General features: G+C 37.1%; 1 protein-coding gene and 1 pseudogene across 1 annotated transcript in view; one reads left to right on the top strand and one right to left on the bottom strand.

Annotated features, from left to right (window-relative positions):
- The window catches only part of LOC108687612 (RNA-binding protein Musashi homolog Rbp6), a 453,571-nt gene that overhangs the window by 374,326 nt on the left and 59,523 nt on the right, over positions 1 to 19,722 (bottom strand). The window lies entirely within an intron of this gene.
- Positions 17,456 to 19,547, top strand: LOC108687613 (annotated as a pseudogene).

Below are 19,722 nucleotides of genomic sequence, written 5' to 3'. Positions count from 1 at the left end.
TATATATATATATATATATCTCTTTCTCGTTGACCGTCGCATCACCGTCTATCCCTCTCATCCCCTCAACGAAAATTTCGCCTCGGTTAGACGTGACACGACGGACAGGCAACCTCCGGGGGGTTCCGGTGTCCTGTAAACGTCCAGCCGAGGGGGTTGCATTGCCCACGAGTGTGTATCACAATCGAAAAGGGCGTCAATACCGAAACGAGATGTCAGTGATCCGTCGTGTTCTTTGCGCACGTCGGACTCGCGAAATTGGAAATGTCGACTGTACAATTTACAATCCGCTATGTGTCGCAGCGATTAACTCTCCAATAGACACGTAATTTTTGTTCGCATATTGAATGAATAGAACTGGGTGACACGTTTGGATTCTCCATAAAGTCGATTAAAAAAGAGTTAATCAAGTATCACGCAATGAAATACAACAAATCGATCGAGAAAGTTTAGCAATTTACGCAAGATAACTTTAATAATTTACTTCTACTTCGCAATTTCATTTTGTTTCATTCTATTAAAAATACTATCAAAATAAAATGACACAAAATAAAATGATACGCACTAATTTTAAAAACTACGATTGTATAAAGAAACATAAAAGTTATAATTGGAAAAAAATATTTCGATTTCACTAAGAAACACTCTCGCAATGGAGGCAAAATCCTAGAAAAATTTTCTTGTAACGCACTCATGATTTTCTATTTACGCATGTTCAGAGATAAAGAACAGATGTTCGAGATGAAGAACAATTGCCCTTTTCAATATGCATCATGCAATTGCAGCGCAGCTATAAAGTTTCCACTGCCATTTTCTACCTTCAAGCTCCTCGCGAATTTCCATCGTGAACGGAAAGCGGACAAATTTCGATCTCGATCGTAGTACATGGCGTATATACGAGATTGCGAAAGACGCCATTTCGCGAGACAACTGCTGTACGCTCAAGCGCATTACAGATTGCGTCCTCGTTTTGGTACATCCTATCTTTCTCTTCCTCATCCCTCCATCTCTCTCTCTCACTCTCTCTCTCTCGCGCGCGCGCATCCGCGCATTCACCACATCCTCGTCTCGCGCTCTCGGGATAATCCGACCGATTACGTTATGCTTAAATATTTATCGGGCTGCATTAGGGAAACATGAGCCCTCTCTATGCATGGGAGCGCAGCACGTGGGATAGCCATCCCTTTCGCGCCCTCCACTTCTGCATCCGCCGCCCCCGTTCTAGCTCTTCGACTCTCTACACTTCTCTACGTTACCTCTTTTAACCCTCTTCTTTCGGCCAGTCCTTCTCTTCCCCCCTCCCCCACCTCGGTCATTTCGTCGCAGGAATCCATCCACTCCTGTTTTTTGTCCCCCCTCCCCTTTCTCTCTCTCTCTCTCTCTCTCTCTCTATATATATATATATATCCCTTTTACTATCTTGCCACATTGCAACTTGGCTGATGCGCGTACATATAGATCGCGGCACACCGCGAATCGAAAACTAAATTCTCGACAACGAGCCCGCTGAGCATGATCCCAATTACGCAGTGCACGCGAGATGAAATTGAACGACCGCGGCGTTTTTCGGCTTCTGCGGCGATGATTCTACGGTAGATAGAAGGACAAAATAGGACAGGTAGAAAAAGGGAGAAAGAGAGAGAGAGAGAGAGAGAGAGAGAGAGATCTATTTATATATACAGGTATGACTCTCCTGAGGATAAACATGATAAAGTTCAAACAATGAATAGGCAACGTTATTACTCGTATCCGGTGTGTATAGAAACAAAGGGGATTCCTGAAAGTTCATGTGTGATGACTAGGATGTTAATTTTGGTGCCATAATAATTAAGTGCGTCTCTATGACAATGTAATTTTCCGAAATTTTGCATTTGTAAAAATAAATAATATAAAATGATTGAATGTTTCTTTCATTTTATGACATAACAATTTTATGACGTAACATTTTTGTAAATACAATATATAAAACAATTTAATACAAAATATTGACTTGTGCGTGCGTGCATGTGTGTGCGCGCGCGCGCGCGCGCGTGTGTGTGTGTGCGTGTGTGTGTGCGTGTGGGTGTGCGTGTGGGTGTGCGTGTGCGCGCGCACGCGTGTGCAATTATTTAAATATAGAATTTATACGAATAAATTACACCGATTCTAACAATGATTCCAACTTCTAACGATGTGAGTAATGAATCTTAATGATAAACTGTTGATATAATAAAAATGATGTATAAAAAACAAATTCTTTTTGTGGCATTAAATAGAAAAGGTAATTTGTCCTATAAATAAATCCGAATAAATTTCAGAATCAGCATTCAGATCATGATGCATAATTTGCTGTATCAATTTCACACTAATACAAATTTTAAATCGATCAAAATCATGTTCGCGCATTATATAAATGTGGATGCAATTATCAGATGTGGCCGTAAACATCTTCACTATGGTGGAATGTAATGTGAAGATTATTCCTTGCGTCTAAAACGGTTTAAGGACGGGTAATATTTAATGGATACGCTTAAAGTCGAACCGGACGCAGATACGATCGCGTTATTCTAAGTGCGGTCGCGATAATTTTACGTGTAGGCGAGAATAGAAGCGGCAGGTCGGTAGAGAAAGGGTCGTAGTGGGTGGGAAGAAGGGTAAAGGATGAGAGCCACCCCTGACTTATCGTCCCTCGTAAAGGAGCATAGAGAACAGCGCGGCACAAATTCGGGACACAAAGCGCCGCCATTTCTCCCGGGGGCCTTTCTTGCTGCGTTCTCTATTTCGCGCGCAAGGAAGGAGAGAGGAAACGTTAACTATACAGAGGAGAATTCTCTTGTAGGCTCGAAAGGGGTGGTTGCAAAAGGTAGAGGCAGGAAGATACAAGGAAGGGAGGAACAGGGAAAGAAAAAAGAAAATTGGGGAAACTGAAGGACACAAAAAAAATGGGGAAAAAAGACTATTTTGATCGATTTCTGTCGATTTCTAAACATGGACTTCCACTTAGTAAGAAAAGTTTATCTTTTTTCATGACTTAAAAAAGTCAATGTTAAATACATTGTGACAGTTAAATCTTTAATTAAAACTCTATTAAAATAAAAATTGATTTAAAAAATTTATTTTATTTTCAATTAAACGAAGAGAATATGTCGCCGTTATCCCCGCGCCCATTCTGCGACTAAATTTATTTAGTTAAAATCGTTTATGTTCGAGCACTCACGAGTTATTGACGTCTCGACATCGAAACAACCTGTACCAATTCCGCCCAATTTCCCTTCTACTATCTGCGGTCGGGAGAAAGTGCGAAAGTTTTGAGACAACGTGTATACAACGAGAGCGAGAGAACAGGGAAAAATAGCGATGCGAGTGGAGAGCAAAAGAGGAAGGAAGGAAAAGGACAGAAAGGCGCGCTTTGACCATAGGTATTCATGAGCGCAGCCTGCCTGGTGGATTAGCATGTGAAAGAACGCTTTGCCCCGTTGCTTTCCACCCTGTGCATTCCCTCTCTCTGCAGCTCCTCTGCTTCTCTTTGCACAAGAACAGCCCTGCCGTCTCATATTTTTCGAGGGGGGCCACCATGACCGGGACCCCGTATATTCGACTGCCGGGAAATGCTCGAGCCAGCTCGTTAATCGAATACCCTCCGAATCAACGTAGAGAGAAAATGCGCCGCGGAAGGAAAAGCTCGCGTACTTTGAAGCTTTCAATGTTCCTTTGCTTATCCATCGATGAAACCCGTTCGATATATCGAGTGAACAATTTTATTTCATAACTGACATAAAATGCTTTTTATATTTTAGTTATAGCTTTACATATAAATATATAATAAAATACTGAATACAAATATTATATTTCATTGTATATTATACAATAAAAAGTATAATTACTCTTTTCTTATGTATCCCTAATTAATGTGAATATAATTCTCTCATTTTATTAACTTTCTAAATTTATTAAAAGTTATTACGTAATCAGAATAGATAAATACGTTTTTCACGTCAGCTATTTATTAAAAAAAAAAAAAAAAACACGACTAAAGCTGCGAAGAAATGTCAACGATCGTATTTTCGACAATGGTTTTCGTGGAAATATGACTTTGTCCGTGGAAAGGCACTCGACGTTGACGACTAGGAGCTCCGACATTGGAGTTTTAATCACATTACTCGGTTACGACGAGCAAGCGTGTCACCAACGCTTTTGCTTCGATCTAATCGAATGAGAGGGGTCTTACGCCGGCATCAACCTCGTATTCGCAACTCCGTTTCTTCTTCCTCCTTCCTCCTGCTCGCATTACCGGCCGGATGTATAAATGCGAGCAGTGATATGTCTATGTCTTCCGCCTTACAAGCCCTCAAGCTCGACGGTGCGCGAATGCGTGCGTGTGCGTATGCGTGTGTGGAGGAAGGGGGTCCTTTGAGGATATTCATGAGGGGATTACCATGTGAAACGCCTAGTCGAAGCTCCTTCTCTTTTCGTCGCCTCGCGGCTGTCCTCCCGTCCCTCGTTTCTCTCTGATCCTTTCCTTGCACCATCGTCTTTTCTCTCGATTCTTCCTGGTCTTCGAAGAGTAACTCGTTCAGTTACCGGAATAACTCACGGCTTCTCGAGTCGTGAACCTCGAGTCTCGCGAACGAACGAACAAAAATGGCTGACTTTAGTAGCATGGTGGAATATGTCCATTTCACGTTTTTCAGAGGAGATATGAAACGAAGTCTTTTTATTACCTTTACGTCACAGAGAAGCAATTTAAATCGCTTATATAACCCACATTTTTCAGAATTCAGGAGAAAATTATGAATGCGTAAAAAGATCGAGTTTATAGGGAGAAGTTGGGAATTTCCCTTGGGCGATAATGGCGACGGCATGCTAATAAAGACGAAAAAAATATGATAAAATGAGAAAAGAACAAAAGTACGAAGGTGAATGAAGAATCTTTCGGGAATTTGAAACGGATTTCCAAAGAGTAGGGAGAATGATGGAGTAGTCCAGGTTGAAATAAATAACACTGAAGATTGACGGTAAATGAATTCAAATGCGGCGAGAAGATTTAATTCATGATAAATTTGCCAGTTGGGAATAAACAACGGCGCATTTGGTACCATTAAAATAAATTTATTTTACAAAATCTGCGACCTATAAATATATGTGTCAGTTCTGTTAGAATGACGTGCGTAGATCTCAATTAGAGATACAATTGTGACATTGTTCTTTTGACATATCCACATATAATGTTCTTTCATTTTAATGTTTTACTGTAACGTGAATTGATAAAACCGTTAAATAACAGAAACTATTAATATTATCGTTAAATAGAATCGTGATATTACATATTTTCATTATTTTATTAATAATGAAATAATAAATTAATATAAATTTAATCATTGATATAACTAATCTTTTTTTTTCAATTAGTAAAATTTCTATTAATCAAGTTTTTATAATTTCGTAAATATAATTAGAAATAGACGCCATAAATAATGTGATCGACAATTCATGCATAGAAAGACGTTATATAAAAGCGTAGATTACATGAGCAGTATGATGAAAGAATGCGAAAGGAGGAGGAGGATTTAAAAGAGTGTGAATTGTATTTATGAAGGATTTATGTAGGATTATACATGGAGGAAGAGAGAGAATGAGAAATATTTTCTACTAAGACGTGTCTTAAAGGAACACCTATGGAACATGACTGGAAAAAGGAGAGGTTAGCAGGAAAGATGTTGTTGATCTGAAAGAAAGGGCGATCAACGAGAAAATGAAAGCGTACGAGGTGATGGAGGAAAGAGGAAGAGAAAGAAGTATTGTAAGCGCAAGCAATAATCCGAAGGAAGAACATCCGCCGGGAACGAATGTAATTTCCGAATAAGCCCAGCGTTACCGCCCCGCGTTCAGTATAAAATCAAAGCAGTGTATCCAATATCCATTTTCGAAGATCGGGAACAATCACGATTGTGCGAATCTAGTGTATCATCTCGAAAATGATTCTTCTATCTCATTTGGTATATATATTATAAGATAGGAGACTTTAAGAAGACAATTAATCTCACAATTAATCTCATTTCGTATATACATTATGATATATTTCTTCTTTTTCTTACATATTTTTACAAACTATGTAATATAAAGATTCACGTTACAATAGTGTAAAATTGTAATGTAAATATGACTTTACATACATGTATATGTTTTGACAACTGAAAAATATCGATTTTTTATCTTTTTTCTACAAATTATATAATCTTTAATATAAATAATTTAAATAAGCAAAGAAAGCCATATTCAGTCAAAGTGATGCTTAATAATATTTTTCATACGAATTTCAGTTATTTAAATTGAAAATTATAAGAATCACAAAAAAATATTATTAAACATCAAGACCCTCTTTGATCGAATAAGTAAGAAGACCATATTCGATCAAAGAGGATCTTGATGCTTAATATTTTTTTAATATAAATAAGTATTTATTTCTTGGTCGATTTTCTTAATAAATAATTTAATTGATACAGCACATTAAGATCATATGTCATATAAAGTCGTATATTAAAGTATGTATATGTAATTCAAACAAATATAACAAAATACTTCTTGATGCTTCTATGGTTACTTTCTATACATTTCTGAACATTTCTACAAAATATATTTATATTCAAAATAATACATGTTGAAAATACTACTTATTATTAATAATTCATTGTATTCCGTAAAAATAAAAAAAAATTAAAAAAGTTATTAATATATATATCACGGATTTATCAGATTTTGTTTCTATCAAATGATAAATGTATTTATTATGAAAAAGATACAGCTGTTACTTTTTGATTGCGATACTAACAAAGAGAATCTAAAAAGCCATTTGAAGCGGTCGGTCGATCTTACTGCCGTGTGTGACGAACGAGAGCTACGTTCTGCCTTATCAACATGCATTAGGCAGTTCTACCCGACTTACCCGACTTACCCAGTACTCGTCAGGTTCTTCCGCAAGCACCCTCGGATCACGCCTCACCTTGGCTCGTGCGAAATGTCACGGCACGACGCCCTTACGACGCTTTCCCTCGGAAAGCACGACAGATTCTTAAACGCGTCCCAATTTGTCGGCAACGAGATTCGCTCGCTAACGCTGCAAAAGCTACGCCGACACTTTGCATATTTAATATAGAATGTACTAGATGCTCTTCGTGACTTTATATCGCAGTTTCGAGATTCTAAAGCAATTTGAAAATGAAAATATCATGGAAAGACAACATCGTTAATTCTCGTACGTCGAAACTAGCAATCGTGTATCGGCAACATAAACAAAAATTAAAAATTAATCAACTCGCATTTATGGAATTGCTCAAAAGAGCATAAATTATATTTTGTTTAGAAAAGCAATTATCCCTTTGAAATATGTCCATTATTAACGAATCTCTAATGTTTGAATTGTGATACTGATTAAAGCAGCACGTCTAGTCATTTTAGGCTAAACACTTGTGCGGAATTACCGCCATCGAAATGGAAGCCGAGTTTTGCGGACTCTCTAGCTCTCATTAATATGTATTAGACAACTCGGCTGACTTACTCTTTCATTGTCCGCACGCTTTACCAATCGGCCGCCTCGAGAGTTCGATTTGCCTCTTATCACTCGAGCACCCTATATCCCCCTTCCTACATTCTCTGTCTTTCTCTTTTTTCTCTCCCCTTCTCTCTATCTTTCTCTTTCATTCTTTAACGCCGTCATTGCGAAGCAGTCGATTTCTTCGCGCAATTTGCGTGAAGAAAAAGTTTGATTACTTTCCTAAGCGCGTAGAAAGAAAGTGGGCTAGTGTTACGAAGGGAAGAACTCGATAAAAGGTGAAAAAAACGAAGAATAAGTACGAACTTCTAGTCCGTTCAAATCGCTATTCTTAAGAACAAGACATTCCATTTTCGTAATAGTAGCAATGTCGACAAATCGTGCAAGAAAATCGGAATAAGAAATAAAGTTATGTTTGAAATATTAAAATATAAATTCAAGTGGGTTATGCTTATATTATTGTATTACATGTGTTTATCATTATTAATTATTAAAATATCCTATATATTCTCTAAAAGTGAATTATCTCTAATAATTTATTATCATTGACTTTAGTGCTACACTTATAACTGTAGTATCAGCGAATATATTTATTGTACTATTTTTCAGTAATAATACACACACACACACACACACACACACACACACACACACACACACACATACACACACACACATTTATTCATTTTTAGAAATTATGGTTTTTATAGAATCTGCAAAAAATCATAACCTCTAAAAATAAATCAGTATATTATTACAGAAAAACAATAAATATATTCACTGATGATTACATCAGTTATTAGTGTAGCACTGAAGCCAGTGATAATACAGCTGGGCCAGCAAATTACTGGCTTTCTATATACGCAGACAAGTCCGGCGTTAAGATGAGAACGCTTGGCCAATACTACGGCTGTCGGTTAACGTTCTCCTAACCAGTGCTGAGCCAGCAAATAATTATGTCGAGCAGTACGTGACATTGCCACCAGAGGGACATAGCAAGTTAATTCGTTTTTAAATTCATTTCTCGAATTTAAAAATCATTGAGGGAATAAAAGGCGCAGGCATCAAAAGATTGTCCAATGATATTTTTTTTTTCTTAGGTAAGACTCCAAAGAGAGCATAATATTTCTTTTGAAATAAATTTTATATATACTATAGAATTTTATCTAAAAATATCTATAAAACAGAATTTTTCAAATTATTTTCTCAATATTTCTGAAAAGTATCTCAATTCTTATAAAATGTCTGAAAAATTATTTTAAAAAGTTCTGCGCCAGTAATGATCCAGTACTGGTCCAGTACCTGAACTATGGCAATCAATATTGATTCAGTATTGGATCACTACTGGCGCAGAATCTTTTTAAAAAAATTTCTCAGACATTTTATACGAATTGAGATACTTTTCAGAAATACTGAGAAAATAATTTAAAACATTCCAGTACTGGGCCGATTGTAAAAACCCTACATGCTACAATATATGGGTACATTCGGAGTAAAACCTGTTTTTAGTACCTAACTTCACCTACTCATTTAATCGACATTAGAGAAAATAATAATTCAATGCTGCTCACGGAGTATTGTTTAAGCACTCCATATAAAGATCTACTTATATTGTAATTGCATTTCGTCGTTTTAGCACAATGACGCTCGGAGTAAAAAGATCCCACTTCTCCAGTCTTTCCTTTAACGAATTCCTTTTCCGATCCTTTTCCACTTTCCCGCCCTTGCTCTTCGTCGTCACTGTCGTACTACATTTTATAAGACCCGTGCTCGATCGCAACCTCTCTGTCTTATTCCAACTTTATCTCGCTCGTTCCTCCTCGCTAATCCCGCGCGTTTATCTAGCACTTCTGAAAAACCGGACGGATTAAACTATCGAAGGTTTTCTCCGAGACTAGTTTTCCGTTCTCGGCGTATCAAATCTCCTTTCATGATCTCTTCTTCTCTTTTCATAAATTGCTAACTTACCTTTATGCTATGACAATTTTTTTTTTATTTAATTAGCTTCCATGCTATATTTATTTTCAGATATGGAAATAATAGTTTTTTGTAATATTTTAGCTACAAACATTATTTTTTATTTTATTTTCTATGACATCAGCTTTTAAGTGTCTTTATCTATCTTTTTTCATCTCTGTTTGTTATCTCGAATAGTTTAATATAGATACACATATTTAAAATTAAAATCTTATTAAAAATACGAAAAAAGCAACAATCAACATAGAAAAAGTTTGCTGTGGATTTATTGCATTTACACGTATTCGCGAATGACGACGAGAATAAAAGATGGCACATAAGGTCAATCCTTTTGAATGGTTCGAGCAATTTTCACTTCACTCGAAGCAGCTCTACTTCTACACTTTTTCTCTCACATGCTACATGTATGTTACCGACAAGTGTAACAGAGTGCAATTGAGAGAGAAAAGAGAGAGAATGTGAAAGTAGCAAGGTAAGGAAAGAATTTATCGACTCTCAAGAAATTGTCCTGATTTCCCTCTCCTACGAGATTACCCCCAACTGCACACCTTTTCAACGATTGACAAGACCAACTTTTCTCTTTCCTTGCTCCTGGTTCTTCCGTCTTCTGTTCTTACATTCGTCCCCTCTTCTCGAGCTCTCAATGCTCTTATCCCTTCCTCGTTGCCTCAAAATTGGACGACACGAGAAAATTCACTATTCCCCTCGTGCATTTCCATTCTCTTTCACGGTCACCTCGTTCACGATCCTCTTGCTTCTCCATCCTCCGGTTTTGCTTTTAGCAACAGACCGAAAAGGCTTGCCGCCCGAAATTTGGGACGTGCACAGAGCCGGCGATATTGTTTCACATTCTGCGATCTCGTGTTCTTCCTTAGGATGTAACTTATGAAAAACATCGCAATCCTCTCCTGTGCGCGTAAAACGTTTATTAAGTCTCTGCGAAATGAACTCGAGAGACGCTTATGGATCTTACGATGTACGTGCGTATGCACTGGGTATTCTGAAAGAATTCCAGAGAGTCTGAATTCCGCGAGGACGTGATCCCACTGAGAGCGTGGATGAAAACGTGTTACATAAAGCAATAATACCGCAAAGTTAGAACAGCTAATTTAATTTTGCCGCTCGGAAGTGAACCAAGGAAATGTCACGAGTTCAGAGTGTGTCCCACAGTGTGCAAACCGCACAGTGACATTGACTGATCTAGTTTCAAGATATTAATATACTTTTATGAAACTTGTTCTTCCATAGTAACAATCTCTTTCTTTAGGCTCTCAGATGTCATAGAAAATATTTAATAAATTAAAATTATTTCATATATTTGGAAATAAATATTATATTTTCTTTTTTCCGTTTAATTCGGAAATAGTCACCAATTATTGTTTCATATAAATGTTTAATATATTTTCTTCCTTGTTATAGCTATATTGTATTAAATATTCATTGAGGACCTTTAAATATGCAATTCCATTGAAATTTTCAATAAATAATCATTATATAAATATAATCTTTATTTTTTTAAAGATATCACAACAAAGTATTGAACGCGTTATTAATTTCATTCCGTTTGATTTTTATACTTACGTTTTTAAAAAATTTATATTCATAATATTTTTAAATACTAATAAATCGAAAAACAATTAGTAATGTACAATTAGTAATGTATATAATAATAATAATTGCTAATAATAATAATAATTTTCATTGGAGTTTAAAAATATCCCAAGTAATCGTTTACATAAAAAAATCAAGTGCTTACGCCCAGATTAAAGTAATTTATATATATATCATATATATTTTTTCATTTTTTTTGTTTCTTATATTCTTTTAAGATATCTATTATTTATTATTTATCAAATTACTTATCAATTTAATTTGCGATATTACTACTCTAGTTCTGTTTATAATTGCGTTTTAAGTCTGAAAATTGATTTTGGTGTAATTTATAAGATGAATATGTATATAAAATTCAAACTTTATTTAAGATTTAAGCACTAAGATCTAGCTGAAACCATATAAAACTTTTGTTTCTCGGTTGTATATTCATATTACGATTTCAAAGACACTTTTTCAAAGACGTTTTAAGAAATAAGCTAAGAATCGATTCGCTAAAATCGGTTTTTGCGAGAAATCGATTTGACCCGACTTTTTGCTGAAAAAGTAGCGATTTTTCACAAAATATCGGTTTAAAATAAAACTTCTTTTGCTTAGAATAATTTTTTGTGCAAAATATCAGTTTAATTTTTGATTTTTTTAATAAATCGAAATATTCCTATTTTGTTTAATATTTATGTATTTTGTATTTATGTTTATTTACACGCGCGCGCGCGTGTGTGTGTGTAACATATCACATTCTTTAATCCGCCTTGAAAGAACTTTATATCATAAATCAATATTATGCACTTTTGGCACAGTTTGTTATTATACATATACCTAATATCTATCATGCAGTCAAATTCCTATTGTGCTCTACAGTGAACACGCTGTGCACGTAACAGCGGCGACAGCACAGCAGCTGCTGCATGGTTCTGAGACGACGCCTGACTTTACGGGAAAGTTTCGGGCACCAGTGACGCACGGCCGTAGCAAAAGTTATCGAGCAATTTGCCTTCCACGGCAAGACGACCGTGAGAGTCAAACTGAAAAGAATCAGAGAATAGCGAAAGAGGCATCAAAATCGGACTGAATCGCCGTCATAGTCGTCATCGTTGTTGTCGTCGACATTGTCGTCATGCGAAACGACGATGGCCGATAGTACCAGTTCCTAACGTACGTGTGCCGAGTTCTGAGAACTTCTATCAAAATGACTTCTGCTAACCTTTGAATTTTAAACTACGAAATTCACGGCCTCCGCATCGACTTACCGTAGCTTTATTGATTTTGTTAAAACTTGATCTGGATTATGCGCGCAATGATGAAATCGCCTGGCTTCCAGTGCCTCTTCCTTCGAGATCTTTCTAGATCTCGATTAGAAAACATTGCTTTGACTTTTACATTTTAATTTTTCCTTTTTTCGTTCTATTTTTATTTAAAAATCAAAATATTGACATTCAAATAATTTAAGTCAAGTGATTAATTTGGTATTTAAAAAATGTAATGTTTACAAAGTTTAAAAATTCGAACTATTAGATATCTTTGTCATTTATGCTAAATCTCTTCTTTGTAAACTTTTTATATTATTCTACTTTAATCTTCTTAATAACAAATGCGATATATCAATATTCATCACAATTAAAGTAAAATAATACTGAGATTTAACAAAATTACCGCGGTTGTGATAAGAAATCTAATCAGGAAAGTTTACGTTATTTATACTGTAAATTATTTGAGATAATGGCATGTTTGACGTGTGCGTCATGAGATAGTGTTATTTTATGCATAGTCTGCGGATAAAGCAGCTAAACTATCACTTTATATGTAATTTAAGTAGGCAGACGATAAAGACGCACCACAACACACTTAAAATTTAGATTATGCATAAACTAGTTTTACATACTATGTATCTAGATTGCTGTTATATATGTACACGTATCCCGACACTGACATTTTCCCTTGCATCCGTTCAGCCCTCAACGTATCGCTTGTAACAAAGAGACAAGAGTTTCCGATCGAAAACATAATCGAGCCTGTTAATAAACATAGTCACCTAGAGTGTCTCAGGCGGCTTTTCGTCGTATGACTTAGCATGTTATTGAGCCCCGGCCTTTCATTTCTATCCATCACAGAGGAAACACTGCAAACGAACAGGACGTACGACCAGCAGTAGTACGTTCGACCTGTTTTGCATCGGAAAAGGACCTTTCGTAGAACGTACGTGCAACCCTGAACAGTAATCGACGTGTTTTCTATTCGGCGAACGCGCGCGTTGGTACCACGAGGGCGAATTTTACGAACGATGACAGCACAAGCGGGACGCGCAGGGATCACACGACCGGTTTCGACATAGTAGAAGACATCCTAACGATGTCAGTCTGCAAGAGTTCGACTACAATCGGCGAGGAAGGCAGGGGAAGGAACCAGAAGGTGGAAAGAAAAGGAACCGTATTATCCAAGTGGACGTCGTCGACGATCCGGCGTGTCTCGAACGTTTCCCAGGAGACACCCGGGTCCACCTCGGGACGGTAATGGTGTCGCGGCTGTGCGAACGCGCCAAGAACCTCTGGCACCGTGCCCGGACACACAGAGCCCTTCCTTCCTTCGTGACGAGCTTGTTAAATTTATCGAAAGCGCCAAATTAGGGAGAAGCGAGCGCTCTCTCCTTCGATTTCCTCTTGTCGAGTGCCTTTCCTGATCTTTCCTTACTCTTTGTGGAAATTTCATATCTAAAATCGCGAATTTGGAAACGATAATTTCCCAAAATACACATTTATGACAATAAACCAAAAGTAAGAGATCATTTTACAATACATCAATGTTACATGTATGCATTTCTCAAGTTTTTTTCCTTAATTTGTAATTAAGAAAATATTTGATAACAAAGAACAAAGAGCACTTAACCTTTTTAAGCCCGATTGCACCAATATTACTTTGACTTTGTTTCTCTCTTTAAAGCCGAGAGAGAGAGAGAGAGAGAGAGAAATAGAGAGAGTTTTAAGCCTCGCTTAAAAGGTCAAAGTAATGTTGGTGCAATCGAATCTTACCTTAATTCATAATTTATTAGATGTACGAAAAGAAAGACTTTTTATTTATTTATAAGTTTAGTATAAGCATATTATTATGATTTTTATATCTATTTTTATTTCACTTTTATGATTATTTATTAGAGGAGGAGGAGGAGGGAGAGGATATATTTTTGTATTTTTTTACAAGTATTTTAAAGCGATCTTATTATTTTGTTTTTATCCAAATTCTTTCTTTCTCTCTCTCTCTCTCTCTCTCTCTCTCTCTCTCTCTCTCTCTCTCTCTCTCTCTCCATTTCTCTCCTTCTTTACAAATGACATGCAAGAAACTTCAAGGTTCATTTCTCGCTTTGACGTTACGATCCAATATGTCGCGATAACTAGTCAGAAGGACTAGTCTTAAATCAATCTTGATACATTTTTTCCGACATATCTCCATAAATCTCACAAATTATTCTAGTTGTCTCAGTAGTGGTTTTATCGCAACAAATAAAAATAGTTAATAGTTGCCATGCAATGGCAAATATGCATCTTTTTAATATTTATTTTCAATTAACTGAATGTGTAAAGTCAAGTGTCTAAGTGCGATTTGTTACATAAGCTTTCGAAATGCAGGTCAACACTATCATATAAAAATAATTGAACGGAAATTATACACATATATTATTGTTAGCACTATCTAAAGTTGACCGCGGGAATGTATTTATACACTTATTTACGTGCGCAACAAAGGCAAATTTGATTTTGTCAATTCAAACTATGTCTGCATATCAAAACCCGAATCGCAATGTCGATATTGAAGCGGCTGCACATACGATCTCGACTTTTTCGCGAATTACGATTATCACCATGCCAGCTGACGACGGAAGTGTATGAAGTAGCCTTTTCGTCCAAGAACCATGAATGATCTGAAACTCCGGAGAAACTGTACTCTCGTAGATGGCTTCGAACGGGCTGCTCGTTGAATCGCAACGATTATTGCGGTACCAGCTGACGACGACGAGATCCCTAAGCTACTCGCAAACTTAACTCCCCGCCTCCATTTATCCCCGCGAAAGATTGTAAGGAGGCAATCTCAGGTCGTGCCCGAATCACTTTACACACGTCCTTGATAATAATAAGAAATATCTCTCGTTGAAAGAGATTGCTAAACGGAAAGAAAATCCGAGTTTCATGTTTCAACGCAGTTTATTTGAAATAAAGTGTGTGTCGTCGTTGCATCCCGTTGTAATTCTCAAAACATTTCCTACGCTACCTTGAGAAAAAGAGACACATCTATTGTCGTGCAGGCATTATAATTTTTCTAAAGTGGAATTAGTTTATCTAAATGTGTAATAAATAAAAAAATAAGATAATTAGTATAAATAATTATGAGTTAAGGTACATATTATTAATTGTATGTATATAATGCGAGTTTACATAATTATATATAAAAATAAAATAAATAAATTTAGTTATTTAACTGATAAAATGCATTACGCTTTCAAATTGCACTTTTTAAATATATTATTTTTAATTAAATATTTACAATTATTATAAATTAAGTAATAAAATTAAATAAAGTAATAAAAATTGTACATTCCCCAGACTAAATTAGATAAATCATTAGTTGTAACTCTTTCAAGAGACGAGAAGAGAGATTTGTAAATCAGAAACATATTTCCACCAAGTCGCCATTTCATTCAGTATAGCCACTATAATAATTCTCCTCGCTGTAGAAGAAAAAACATAAAGGAAATACGAGTTCCCACCGAAAACTGGATGCCGGTGCTTTCGCATAACGACGAATAAAAACCACGCTGCATATTCAAATTCCTAATTGCCCTTCGGCAAATAAATTTCGGCGCCGCGGGCGACGCGTATAAGCCACCGCGCCCGTGTCCGTCGTTCCTAGTGATTTATAATTATAATTACAGGTAGCGCGCGGCTCGTCCATCAATTTCGGCGCATGGCGAACGCGTATTTTTAATGCGGATGGCCTCGTTCCAGGTAGCTGAGCGTGGGCTCGTATATCACCGGCAGTTTTGTGCAAGCTGTTACTGAGACGGCACCGCGAAATAAAATTTTTCCCTTTCCTCCTATCATACGGAATCGCAGCGTCATAAACCGCCCAACCGTCTGGACGGTCGCTCGCACGCTTCGTCGAAATGCAACGCGTATTTAAGTTGCAACTTTATCGCAAGATCAAGAGAAGCGCGCTAACTTTTACATAATGCAGGAATTCCATAACGTTTCCGCCGAGCAATATCCGCATTATGGACACGTTATATCGAGTGATTAATAAAAATAGCTAAAAAAAAGTGTCTAATTTTATTGAAGAGGCATCACTTGGCTTGCCGCTCGATATGATCCTCGATTCAATCCCACCTGCGTCCACATACGCGATTTTTCGCATTTAAGGAGCCAAAAATGGTTCCACTTGATGATTAAGAGACCTTCGATTATCAACGTTATTCGTATCCGATGTTAAATTATAAATCCCATATATTATCAATGAATATATGGATCAATGAATATATGGATGAATATATGAATGGATTCCTCAAGCTAGAAGTTGGATATTAAATTAATAACCTAATTCCGAAAAAAATATATGTTATGAAAGCTTCATGAAAGATAGACACTGTCCCGACTTTGGGATATTGCGCCATCGAATAAACGAATGAATCTTATTGAAATATTTTTTTTTAATTTGAAAAAATAGATGCAACATTACAGGATAGAATAGAAAGTTAACGGATAGAATTTTTATAGCATATTTGAATATACATTTATACTTGATTTCCACTGAACTGAACTCAAATTCAGAGTCAAAATGTTAACTTTATTAGTAAGTATATATTAATTGTTTGCAAAATATATCCTATCATTTCATAAATATATATAATTTACATACTAACTGTGGAAGCCCTTATAGGTAATTTATTTATATTTGATTTATTCTTGGAGTCAAAACTATTTTTATTCCAACAAGAAAGAGAGAGAGGGAGAGAGAGAGAGAGAGAGAGAGAGAGAGAAAGAGAGAGAGAGAAATATTACTAAATCAAATTATATTAGATTAATTGAACTTTAACAATCTCTCTCTTGTGATTTTCCATCGAGTTTCACGTCTTTTCGATTTGCCCAAATTGTTTGCTTCTCTTGTCACCTCTCACTAAATTCATTACAGTAGCTAAGGTATCTAACTTCGTTTTCTCGTTCAAGGATTGAACGAACGGAGTCCTTGTCGACCTTCATCGAAGAAATGGAGATTAACGCTTTAGCTGGCACCGAGAAAGCCTTCCAATCGCCATTGTCTGCTCGTTAAGAAGGCGACACATGGCGCAGATTAATTATGAGCGATTGCTTCAGGATTAAACGATCCCCTGGCCGAGTAACGGAGATTCGCCGCATACCGACCGGAAATGCTGATGTAACGAGACGAACGGCACCTAATACCAATCCCGGTAGGTCGATCCTAATGAAATTCACGGCATCGTAGACGCGTCGATGCCGTGGAATTGCCTAATAAGCACTATTCGTGACAAATTGCTTGCTCGTGATGTAATGGTATTTTGAGACAATGCAGCAATTCGACGAAGACAACAGTGGCAGGAAGAGGAAAAGACGAAGAGAGAAACTTCAAGGTGGTTACGAAGAGGTCGCAACTCGGCTCGAATAACGGATTATTGTGTTACTCAAGCAGAGCAACATACATCACAGAGTCAACATACATCAGGATGGTGACTATACAGACTAGAATGACAATAATTGATTTCACTGGCACTCCCTTCCTTTTATCTTCTTTCTCTCTCTCTCTCTCTCTCTCTCTCTCTCTCTCTCTTTCTCTCTCTTTCTCTCTCTCTCTCTCCCCTCTTTCCGCCTTCATCTCTTCCCTTCCCTTCTCAATCATGGCATAGTCTGATTAAGCTATTCACTCAGTTATCCAAGCTTTTTGTTAATCCTCGATAAATAATATGACGCTTAAAGTGATAAATAATCTCGAAACTTTTCAATAACTCAATGATTTTCGAAACTTCTCACGTATGACATTAAATTAATCTTCTTCAATCTATCATTGTCTTCAATCTATCATTAGCGAGAAATTATTTTAAGTAATTTTAAAATGATAGTTATTTTAAAATTATAACAATAAAATAAAAACAATTACAATGATATAAGTTGAAAGAGTGTTAAAATCAATAAAAACAAAAAATTATACTTCGTGATCATTGTATATAAGAAAAAATTTGTCGGTAGCTGGTATTAATCCACTCTGGAAACTATATCCCGATGCTCGCAAACTGTTCTTAACTCAACTGTTCTATAAACTCAAAGTCATGTGGGCGAATCCGTGAAACGCTTCGCACCTCACGTTACTCCAAGTCCTACAATTTCGGGATGTTATTCATCCTGGAGTTAATAATTACATCTCTCTCTTTCTAGCTCTTTCCACGTCTTCTCTATCTCGCTCATGGATTCTTCCTATCTTTCTATCTACGTCTCTCGCGTTCATACGATGGTTCTACTGACGTTTTCTTCTCCTTCTCTTCTTCCTCCTCTTTCTCCTTCTCCTCCTTCATCGGCATAATCCATCCTCTTCTTCTTCCACCACCCATCAACGCTCTATGCACGTGTGTGTGTGTGTGTGTGTGTGTGTGTGTGTGTGTGTGTGTGTACACACATATATACATATATACAGACTCCAACCCCCTATCTCGTTTACCCATCCTGCGGCATCTCCGCGCAAGCAACCACTCGCGTCTCAGTCGGCCCGGTAATTTCATGCTCGAACTGACGGGGTCGATGGAAGGCACCAGTCAGAGAGATCCTCACCCGGGGCGACGGCCCGTCATCTTTCATCATCTTCACTTCCGAGCAACACCTGCCGCCTCGCAGCCGCTAGCGCCGATTTCGCCGAGAAATTGTTGGCGTCGCGAGAAGTTTCAAGAGGGAGAGAGAGAGAGAGAGGATAGAGAGGGAGGGAGAGGGAGAGGGAGGGAGAGGGAGAGGGAGAGAGAGGGAGAGGGAGGGAGAGAAAGAGAGAGGGAGAGAGAGAGAGAGAGAGAGAGAGAGAGAGAGAGAGAGAGAGAGAACTGACACAGCGCACAGACGTTATAATAATCCGATTCAACTCTTATCAATCTGAGACTCAAAGACGTGATAGATATCTCCACTCGCTCACTAAAATCCTCGCGGATCATGATTGTCCGATCGACGGGATTCTATTGCCTGTTGACCCGGGAATACCCAGGAGAAACTCCTAGATATACCTCGTTACACGGATAACAGAATTGTCTATTTTTTCAGTTGACATTAATCCGCTCTGGGAGGTATATCTCGGGATCCGCAAACTGCTCTTAAACTCGAAGTCACGTGAGCGATTCCGTGGGACGGTTCGAAGATCAAAGAGCAAGGAAGCACCTAGAGAGGAACGAGTCCCATAGGAGAATCTGCCGTGTAAGCAATGCAGTTATTTTGCGGGGTATTCTTGATACATAAATTTAGCAATGTATCATACATTTAATCAGATTTCAATTAATGAAAATATGATTATCTCCACGAAACTTTTATATCTCAAAAAAATGTTCAATTAAATTTTCGTGAAATTATATAAAATTA

This window comes from Atta colombica, unplaced genomic scaffold (genome assembly GCF_001594045.1).
Source record: "Atta colombica isolate Treedump-2 unplaced genomic scaffold, Acol1.0 scaffold21, whole genome shotgun sequence".
In the NCBI taxonomy this organism is placed as follows: domain Eukaryota; kingdom Metazoa; phylum Arthropoda; class Insecta; order Hymenoptera; family Formicidae; genus Atta; species Atta colombica.
Note: the sequence above shows the minus strand (reverse complement) of the source record. Positions and strands in the feature narration are given on the sequence as shown.